The sequence below is a fragment of the Phaseolus vulgaris genome, chromosome 1, assembly GCF_051622355.1.
Source record: "Phaseolus vulgaris cultivar YP4 chromosome 1, ASM5162235v1, whole genome shotgun sequence".
Classification (NCBI taxonomy): Eukaryota; Viridiplantae; Streptophyta; class Magnoliopsida; order Fabales; family Fabaceae; genus Phaseolus; species Phaseolus vulgaris.
In genome coordinates this window covers 9,661,631-9,673,123 of record NC_143498.1, presented here as the reverse complement: position 1 = coordinate 9,673,123, position 11,493 = coordinate 9,661,631, and the positions used below count along the sequence as shown (strand labels likewise).

The following is an 11,493-nucleotide window of genomic DNA, read 5'->3' as shown; positions in this document are numbered from 1 at the left end:
GGGGCTAAAATGTGGATTATAATGAAAGGTAGGCTACTAATATGGCTAGTGGCTAAAATTAAACAAAGACTGCCTCAATCATATCAGTTCATGCATATAAATCACAGTATCAAAATAAAGAATCAAGCTAAGTTTTAGAGTATATGAAAACATGAGTAAAAACACACTAAAAAAATAGCAGTTTACGGTCTATTAAATGATTTGTTAGACAGTCTATCAAATCAAGACTCAAAAACTCACCAAGGATAGTCTATGTGAAAGATTCAACCTGAAATTTCTCATAACCAACTTATTTTTCAATTTTTAAGAAAATAAAAATAACAAAAATCAAGAAACCAAGATTTACAAGAATTATGAAACATGACAACCATTAGATGATCCTAAAAGGCTTATTTATTTTAACAGAAGCAAAAAAAATAAAAATAAAAGACACAAAACAAATCAAGAAAAGATAAATCCTAAACTATGATTCTCTTCCAATACACCTAATAAATTTTTCAAAAGATTTTATATTCGTATTTTCACTATAAAATGATGTATAAAAGATAAAGTTGTTTTGTGCTACATAAAAAAGTGTCAGCCCAAAACACAGTCAAACTAAGTTAAAGCATTGACACAAAGACATGAATTAACACATAAGCTACAAGGTCATATTCAAGAATGCTATAAATAGAAGATTTCCATGTAGAAAAGAGTAAAGATTATAAACAGATACTTTAGTTAATATATCATTATTCATAATTAGAATCATAATTTTTTTTAATAAATATATATACCATTTCTAATACATTTTCATAAATTTTATTGTTGAACGACCTCAGATTTTATGTTTTTATATTGAATTTCAAATTAAGAAATGTAGTATAACAAAATCATTAAATATAAATTGATTAAAAATTAATTTTAAAGATAAAAAATAATTAATTATTATATTAATTAAATTATATATTATTTTGAAGAATAAAAAATTACCAATATTTAAAATAATTTCTAAAATAATATACAATTTAGTTAATATAATAACTAATTATTCTATTTTTAAAATTATTTTTTATTTAATGTTGTTTTAGTAGTAATGACTTTTTTTTATAAGTTTGAAATTGGTTTCCAAAATATTTCAAAATTAAGTGTTGTATTTTTATTATTATTTTAGTAAATTTTATAATCACTTTAATAAAATTCTAACACAAGATGTGATATTGAAAAAATTGTTAAAAATATATTAGTTTATTATTTATGCAAATATATCTTTTTAAATATATTCTCATAATTTTTATTGTTGACCACCTAAGATGGAATTTTGGGCTTGGCTAGACTTCTAAAACAACTATATGATTCTGCCCTTATAAAAATCTAAAAGAACATATAGTATTAGAAAAAAAATCTAAAACAAGGAAAATTAGTCAAATTGTATATTAAATTTTATTAAGGGAATAATAATTATTAAATTATATGTAATTATTGTATGCAATATTTGACGATATTGTACCCAATTATATACAATTAATTTAATAATTATAGAATCTCATGCTTAGTATCCTACCTAATTATATTGTAATTTGGGGAGAGAAAATTCATATATATTTCTTATGCATGAAGTGACACATAAGAGAATAAGAAACATCTCTTCTTACCATTTTTTATCATTTTCTTATATGGTATCAGAGCACCGATCTTTGTGTCCTGCCTCTCCATTTTTATCCCCTAAATAAAAAATCATGTCTGACAAAGAAGGCACCAGTAATGAGTCCGATAGAAACCTCGTACAACGCTTCAGTGTCGAGCAAATTCAGCAATTGGCAAGGGCTATTTACTCGCTCAACAATAACGGTAAAAGTGACACGTTTGTTAGCTCTGCAGGTCTGCTTGCCCATAACTCCTCTTCTAATTCTGCTTTTACGAAACCATGGATTTTGGATAGCGGAGCAACCCATCACATTGCATCTGATTCACAATTTTTCACACACACTTCATCGTCATTTATTTCAAATGTTAATCTGCCCACAGGCTCAACTGCGCCCATCTCATCTACAGGCACAATTAAATTCAATGACCAAATCACTCTCAAAGATGTTCTTTGTGTTCCTTCTTTTAATTTAAATCTCATGTCCATTAGTAAGATAACCAGTTCCCTAAATTGTTGTGTCGTTTTTACTCCACATGGTTGCGTTTTACAGGACTTGGCTACGGGGAGGATGATTGGCTCGGGTAAACAAAATGTCCCCTCTTCCAAACCAAGCACACGCATCTCAAATATCAACCGATCCTGATTTATGGCACAAGCGCCTTGGACATCCTTCTCCGGCATGTCTACAACTTGTATCTTCCTTACTACCTATCCCTATCAGTAAAAATCTCATTCTCATTCATAATCATTGTAGTATTTGTCCCAAAGCTAAACAGACAAGGCTACCCTTTCCTTTAAGCATAATAAAATCTCATTCTCTATTTAATCTATTGCATTGTGACATTTAGGGTCCTCATAAAACCCCAATTCATTTTGGAAAACGTTTTTTTCTCACTATAGTGGATGACTATACATGTACTTGGCTATTTCTTATGAATCACAAATCTGAAACCCAACATCTCTTAGAGTCATTCATTACATTTGCACAAAATCAATTTCAGGCATCTATTAAAACCATCCGCGTTGACAACAGACTGAAATTTATTTCAATGTATGATTTTTTTCTCAAAAAGGGTATTGAATGTCAACGCACTTGCGTTTACACTCCTCAAAAAAATGGAGTAGTAGAATGCAAACATAAACATGTTTTAAACACAGCACGAGCCCTCCTATTTCAGTCCAATTTACCATTAGAATTTTGGAGAGAATGCGCGCCATCACCTTTACTAAAAAATAAATCACCTTTTGAGCTACTATATAATCAACCACCTTCACTTTCTCACCTAAAAACTTTCGGTTGCCTCTGTTACGCAACTGTTGTTTCACCTAAGCAAAAATTTGATCCGCGCGCCCGACAATGCATCTTCATTGGTTATCCTCACAGTCAAAAAGCATACAAATTATTTGATATAGATGCATGCACTTTTTTTACAAGTCGGGATGTCATCTTCCATGAAAGTGTTTTCCCATTCTGCCAACAGTCACAGACACAATCCTCACCTCCATTACAAGGTATTTTGCCCACTATTGACATTGACTTACCCACTCCTGTCCAACATTCACTCGATCAACCTTCTTCTCTTACTCGTCACAATGCACCTGAACCTCCATCAAACCAACCTTCTTCTCCTACTCGTCACAATGCACTTGAACCTCCATCAAACCAACCTTCTTCTCCTACTCGTCACAATGCACCTGAACCTCCATCAAACCAACCTTCTTCTCCTACTCGTCATAATACACCTGAACCTCCAGTAGACCAACCTTCTTCTCCCATGCCAAGAAGTTTAGCACCCATTACCAAACCTTCTCCAACCGACCTTCTTGTTCGACGATCCAGTCGCACATCAACCCAACCTTCCTGGCTTCAAGACTACGTAACGGGATCCCAAGCCAATCATTCGACCACTGGCCGACCAAATGGAACCAGGTATCCTATGCATCATTTTCTTTCTAATACACGATTTTCTTCTACACATAGTGCATATCTTGCTAACATCACAGCCACCAAAGAACTTCACACTTATGCTCAAGCTATCCTTGATCCAAATTGGCAAAAAAGCAACGGACGAAGAGCTTTCCGCCTTGCAGCTAAATCAAACGTGGACCTTGACATCGTTACCCGCTAGGCAGAAACCCATCGGATGCAAATGGGTCTATAAAATAAAGTACAACTCAGATGGTAGCGTCGACAGATATAAGGCGCGCCTTGTCGCAAAGGGGTACACTCAGATTGAAGGTGTCGACTATTCTGAAACTTTTTCACCAACAGCAAAGTTAACAACTTTGAGGTGTCTTCTCACCATTACAGCAGCTAGAAATTGATTTACTCACCAGCTAGATGTGCAAAATGCCTTCTTACATGGCACATTGCATGAAATTATTTACATGGACTTGCCACCCGGACATCATCAACAGGGGGAGAACATTGTATGTCGACTCAACAAATCTCTTTATGGTCTCAAACAAGCATCTCGAACATGGTTTTCAACATTATCTCATGTGATTAAATCTGTAGGATTTCAACAGTTATTACAACAATTTCACATTAAAGATCTTGGAGACCTAAAATATTTTCTAGGGATTAAATTTTCCCGTTCCAAAGCTGGTATTTACATGTCCCAAAGAAAATATGCACTTGATATTTTGCAGGATACGGGACTCACATGTGCTCGTCCAGACAAATTTCCAATGGAACAATACCTAAAACTCACAACAGACGATGGAGAGTTATTAAAGGATCCAGTCAAATACAGGCGACTCGTGGGACGACTGATATACCTCACGGTTACTCGGTCTGACATAGCATTTTCGGTTCGGACCCTAAGTCAATATGTAACTTGCCAGCTCAACTTTTTTGTGACAATCAAGCAACATTACATATAGCAGCAAACCTAGTATTTCATGAACGCACAGAACACATTGAGATAGACTGTCATATTGTGCGAGAAAAATTACAAGCTGGGATAATAAGTCATTCATATGTACCAACACAGTATCAGCTCACAGATATTTTTACGAAGGCATTGGGCAAGGAACGATTTTTGACGCTACGACACAAGTTGGGGGTTCTTGATCTTCACCTACCAACTTGAGGGGGAGTATTAAGGAAATAATAATTATCAAATTATATGCAATTATTGTATGCAATATTTGACGATATTGTACCCAATTATATGCAATTAATTTAATAATTATAGAATCTCATGCTTAGTATCCTACCTAATTAGATTGTAATTTGGGGAGAGAAATTCCCTATATATTTCCTATGCATGAAGTGATGTAATATACACATAAGAGAATAAGAAACATCTCTTCTTCTTACCATTTTTTATCATTTTCTTATAAATTTTAAAATAGAATATGATATTCTTTTCAAAGTTTGAAAACAAAAAGTAGTTTTCAAAATATTCCAAAATTGAATTTGATAATTTTACCATCATTTTAATAAAATTTTAAAACAATATGTGGTATTGAAAATAAATCTCAAACAAGAAAAATTGTATACTAAATTTTAAAATAGAAGATGGTATTTTTATGAATTTAGAAAACAAGATGTGGTTTTCAAAATATTCCAAAATTGAATGTGGTATTTTTTATCATTACTTCAATAAATGTTATCACCACTTTAATAAAGATCTATAATAATATGTGATATTGGAAAGCATCTAAAACAGGTCAAATTGTATACTGAATTTCAAAATAGAATGTGGTATTTTTTTTAAAGTTTGAAAACAAGATGTGGTATTAAAAAAAATCCAAAATGTTTGATTATAAAAAAGGAAATGAGGTGTAGCTCCAAATTAAAAAAAAAAATAGATATGATTTTAATAAGTTAGAATTAAACTGATATATAATTCCCAAAAGTTCAAAGGTAGCCTAACATGCACTATAGAGTCTTGATAAAAAAAATCTAACTATACCACTAGGATTCTGAACTAACAGAGACTACTTTTAAAAATAAAACCATCGTATGCAAGCCTAAACTAAAGACAAAGCTAACCAGATCAAAACTAACTCAAAGGAAAACGAGTCAATAATGAATTTACTCTATGTGAGATTTTGATCGAGCAATCTTGTAGAGTTCATTGCAATGAGTCCAATGGCGTGTACTCTGATTGTCAAACTGATGAGTAAGGATGTCAAAATCTTAGTGTCTGTTTGGATCAAGGGGTGCACTGTTCCTACAGACGGAAGTGAGGATGCACCCCCTGTTTGGATCCACAAATGAGAGGGTGTGAGAGGGCGCGGAAGGGTGTGAGAGGGGGCTCAGGCCTTCTTCTCAAAGTTGCGGAGAAGTAAGGAGAGAAGAGAGGAAGTGATTCTTAAATCTATAAAATTACCTATATATCCTCATTCTTTCATAATATTTACCATTCACATTCCAATATTTTTAAACTATATTGCACATGTCATAAAACATAAAAAATATTAAATATATTTTATTCCAAATATATTTAAATAATGATAATAAATATTAATTAAAATCATTTAATTTTATTTTAAATAAACTTTAAATATCCAAGAAATATTTAATATATTCATAATAAAAATAAATATATTAAATATGTTTTTAATAAAATGAAAATACCTATATACCTAAAAATATATTTATATATTTATAATAATTATTTTAAATTATATATTATAATAATCTAGATTTTGATTTATTAATGTGAATACAAAATTCATTTAAATATTTAACTTCTAACAAGGATTAAAATGTTATTAGTGAGGATGTCTTTTCTTTTCCTAATTAACATTATTATGTTTTTTATTTTTACATAATTTCAAAATTACAAACAAATTAACATGTCTTTATCTTTTTTCGGATAAAATGTAATGACTTTATATTATATATTTTGACAACTAGTTAATGTTCTAAATATCTATTTTTAAAAAATATATATATTTATTGATAATAATGAAAATCATTATTAAAAATAATTATATTTATATAACATAACATAATTTAAAGAATCATAAATAATATTCAAATTATGTAAATAAATTAACTTAAGTAAAAAAATAATAAAATTAATAAAATGTTAAATAATAAAATTATATTTAAATTTTAAATTATAATTCATTATTTCTTTCAATTTTACATTTTTTTGTTTTATTTATAAATTAAACTTTAAATTATTTTAATTAACTAAAATATAAAAAAATTAATTATTATTTATTCTTCATTTATATAGAAGGATAAATTTGTAATCTTACAACTTTTACTATTCAAAATAAATTATAATATTCTTACAACTATCACATCACTCACCACAATAAACTTTCCTCACATATCCACTCTAACATACTCCAATCCAAACAACCTCAACTTTTTTCACACTTCTACTCACCCACACTCTCAACTTTCCACTCCCCCACACCCCCTAATCCAAACAAAGCCTTAAAGAGAAAATAGAGAAAAAGAAAATAAGATTTTTAAAGAAATGATAGTTTTTTTTAAAATGAAACCTAAATAACTGGATTTATATTTATATGCTCTTTTAAATTTTAAATTTTAAATTTTGAATTTAACAATAATATTTATTATAAACTTTACACTTGAATTTATATGTGGTTTTTTTTATCAAATGAGTACATTTTTTTAAAAAGATTTATGAAAATGAGTAAACTTTTAACATATTATACAAATAAATTGGGACATAATACATTGACACTGGCTACATAGGAATAGGAAGTGGTATTTCCAATAACAAATTCTAATAAAGAAAAATCCTACTTTGTATATATAATCTTTTAATGAATTATATTTCACTTTTTATGAAATTTTTTACAATTATCTTTTTTTTATATTTCAGATAGACATTTATTTTATTTTAAAACACTTTTTTATTATTTTATTAATAAACTAAAATTTAAATACTAAAATATTATCATATATTTTCCAAAATATTCATAGATATGTAATACATAAGAATCACATATTAATTTTAATAATAAAAAATATTTATTTAAAAAGTTAAAAGATGCGAAGAAACTCTAAAAAGTAAAAATATTAGAAATTTTTAATATGAATTTATTAATCAAATTATTAAAAAATATCTCAAAATAAAAATATTTACATAAAAATTTTAAAATTAAAAAATTAACAAATAAAACCTTTGAATATAAAAAAGATGTACATAAAAGTTGAAAAACATAAAAATTGAAAAAATTAAAATGAAAGAGATACATTATGTGTACGGCTTTATAAAACTAAAAAAAATAAAAATAAAAAGTTGACTTTTGAGGAGTCTTTTAAAAAATATAAAAATCGTGTTTTTAAAACATAATTTTTTTAAACGGTTTAAGGCAGGGCTTACTTATTTATGTTACATTTTTAAAAATTTATTTATTTTAATAAATTTGAAAAACTTTATTACATATTTGAAAATACATATTTACTTGTTGAGTGAATATAATATATATGAGCAACAATAACTAAAAAATGCACTAACTCAATTTTCTTTTTAGGATTAATTCTCCAAAATATTAAAGGATTCTATAAAAAAAATAAAATTTAATGTATATTTTTCTGCATCCATACTAGACCACATTCCTAATGTCTTATTTTAAGAAACATGTATATGACAATACATATATGATTTAATATTTATAAACATAACTGTTAAAAAACATAATTTGAAAATAATTGCTAATTAGCTAATTAACCTTATCCATTTATATAGAGACAAATACATACACACTAACATTATTTATTTGTTTGATATAGAGGGTGGAACGGAGCATAGAGGAAATAAATGAAGAAAGAAATATATTTATTTTGAACTTTGAAGTTGAAAACAACAAGTGTCTTACAGCTTTAAGAACAAGTCCTTCTATCACTCCTCATTCACCTTTAATGTTTTAATATGAATTGTAACCATAACTTCTTTTACCACATTCTAAATGTACTATTATTACATATACTGTTAATTCTAAATAATACTTTAATTCTTTTCACCACCAAACCCACTAATAATTTGTGTTGGAATCACTAATTCCACACATAACTGAGATTAAAATAAATTATTATTAATCTGCAAAAGTAAAAAAATAAAATTTGGAAGAACAATTTTCAATTACAAGTAATGAATATATATGATCCAATATTTCTTTACTATTTCCATCTTTAATTGATGGACAAATGAAACACAAATAAACAAATAGTTTAGTATATTTAGATGATAAAGAAGAAAATAAGAAAATTGATATAAAGAGTGTTTATGATGAATCTGTACATAGGGCTTAAACTCCAGTTTGTGTGTCCAGGAAAAAATAAAAATGTATAATGAATGAAAAAGGTAATAGAGTCTGTCAGACAGCCGTTAATCACGCTCTGATCACAAGATCATGCTTCATCCACCAGACTTTAGTTCCTGTCTTCTTAGAACTCAAGGATACAGAGGTACGAGCCTATAGAACAGATCCTGTTCAAGTAAGGTCGTGACCAAGTGTATTAGGTGTCTCTTTATAAACTTGTTATCATTTCAAAAAGTTTTCAATGTGGGACTTCATCATGGCAAACTGTTGCCATGGTAAACACTTTCTTTTTTCTTCACAAAAACATCTCAGTAAACTACAGGTCTAGTAAAAGAAAGCCAGCACATTCCCACAAAAACATCTCAGTAAACTACAGGTCTAGTAAAAGAAAGCCAGCACATTCCCACATACATTCTTTCTTCCTCCTAGCTTCTTCATATTCCATGATGCCAAATATGCCATGTCTGGAACACTATCTCTCAATACTACAATTATCATGCGTTATCAACAATAATAAAATTCAAATTCAAAATATAAAACATTCAAAAATTACACACAAACTCACCTGAACTTCCATAAAACAACTCAGCAGGAGAAAAAAAAATTGAAAACACATTATTTTCATTGGTGGGTGGCAGGGCCCAAGACGAGGGTGTTGTTGCGGAGCTTGTGGTGTTCGACGCGCTGCCGCATCGGGCGGAGTATAGCGGGAGATGCAGCGGAGAACTTCCATGACAGCATCATTTGTCCACGGCTTGTGGGTGGACATCAATGGAAGGTCTTTGATTACCAACACCAGTGCTTACTTGGTTGGCAACTCAATACGAAAAAAATTAAAAAAAATTTGGACAATTTCTCGATTTGTGCGTGTCATCCTTGCGCAGGGGCCATGCTAATCTTCTCTGTATCGTTCCAATTTTATCGGATGTCCCCGAAGGGACAAACATAAGTGTAGTTGGCATCAATATAAACAATAATGTTTTTGTCACATTATACGGTGTGGGACTTCAACGGGAACTAAACATCTTGCAGCACTAGTGGAAGGAAAGTAGAGTATGCAGAGCAACATAATGGACTGGAAATAGAGAAGAAGGTGTAAAGGGTGTAGTTGTTTCCTAAGCTGAGCAGAGGAACATAAAAGTAGACCTGAAGGAAAATATTTTTTGAAACACACAATAAGGGGATTGCACTGTAAACACTGCTAACCTATCTGCTTTGTACCTACCCTTATCATTGCTCTTCTATTCATTTCATTTCATTTGATTTGACATTTTTCTAATCCTTCTATTCCTATTTATTTTTTCAGTGCATCTTTCTCATTATTTTTTGCTTTTATGTACTTTATCAATATTCATCATCTTTAATTGTTATTATATTATGTCAGTAATTTTATAAGCACAGAAAGTTATTGTAAAAATATATTGTTATATCTTTTAACAAATTGTTTTGACTATTACTTTTAGTGTTTTTTTACTATCCTTTAAATTATCCTTTTCCTATCCTTTTTTTTCCACTAAGTACAGATAGATTTAACATGTCCATTAAGGTGTAAACAAATTAATTTTTAGAATAATTATAATCTTTTCTATATGTTTAAACAAAAATATGTAAATTAAAGAAATTTTCACTTATAGAATCTATTGAATATATGTGTGCATTTAGAGTTATTGTTATTGTATTAAAAAATATTTATTTGTCTGATGTTATCAGAAGATGATGACAACATTGCACACCGGGTAAAGTGAAAAGATAGAATTGTGAAGTTAGAAGAAAAGGGTACAGAGCACAGTAATCAAAAGGTCTACTAGGCTACTGTAGGTGTTTAATTATATATGCAAATCAACTGTCATTTTATTTTCTCAAAAATTATTTCTAAACCAATTTATTTTATAAAAACTAACGGGAACAACAGTTTTCGTTTGTGTATGTGAAATTTTTTATTTTTTATTTATATATTTATATTTAATATTAAAATTTGAATAAATATTATAATTAATCCACTTATATTAACAACATAAATTTACAGTATATTTTTTTAATAAAAAATGTTATTATTATTATTATTATTATTATTATTATTATTATTTATATTTATATTTTTTATTTTTATCATATATGTATTTATATTTATTTAAATAAAATATAAATCTATATATATTTGTATTTTTTAAACATTAATTTATCTACATACATATGTTCTAAAGAATCTAAAATGTTAGGTTTCCAAATATCTTCACCTTTTCTGACATTAAAAAAAAAATATTCTTAACAAATATTTTTATTAATTAAATTATAACAATAATTAAGTAAATTAATATTATTTAAGTAAAAAATATAATTTACCTCTAAATATCTTTTGTAATTATGTATAAAACACGTCATTTGTAATTTTTAAATTTTTAAAAATTATAAATTTTATTTATTATTTTTTTACATGCGTATTCTTATTAAAATTAAAAAAAAATTATTAATATTATTAAGTATTATAATTTATTTCATTTAACTTTATGTATGTAGATTAAATAATAAGGATTGATAAAGCAGGGTTATAATTTTAGTTTTTATCATTATAAAGTTATGTTATTATAATGATTTAATAA

General features: G+C 28.1%; 1 long non-coding RNA gene and 2 other non-coding genes across 3 annotated transcripts; all 3 read right to left on the bottom strand.

The window, feature by feature from the left end:
- Positions 1-8,687: 8,687 nt before the first annotated feature.
- On the bottom strand, positions 8,688-10,070 carry LOC137815434 (uncharacterized). The gene is made up of 2 exons (XR_011081742.2): positions 9,459-10,070; positions 8,688-9,378 (listed from the first exon to the last, which is right to left on the bottom strand). It is a non-coding gene; the product is annotated as an uncharacterized LOC137815434 (long non-coding RNA).
- Positions 8,942-9,078, bottom strand: LOC137816766 (small nucleolar RNA U3). The gene has a single exon (XR_011081878.2). It is a non-coding gene; the product is annotated as a small nucleolar RNA U3 (small nucleolar RNA).
- LOC137816773 (U6 spliceosomal RNA) lies at positions 9,732-9,834 on the bottom strand. Its single transcript, XR_011081885.2, has one exon. It is a non-coding gene; the product is annotated as a U6 spliceosomal RNA (small nuclear RNA).
- Positions 10,071-11,493: the final 1,423 nt, after the last annotated feature.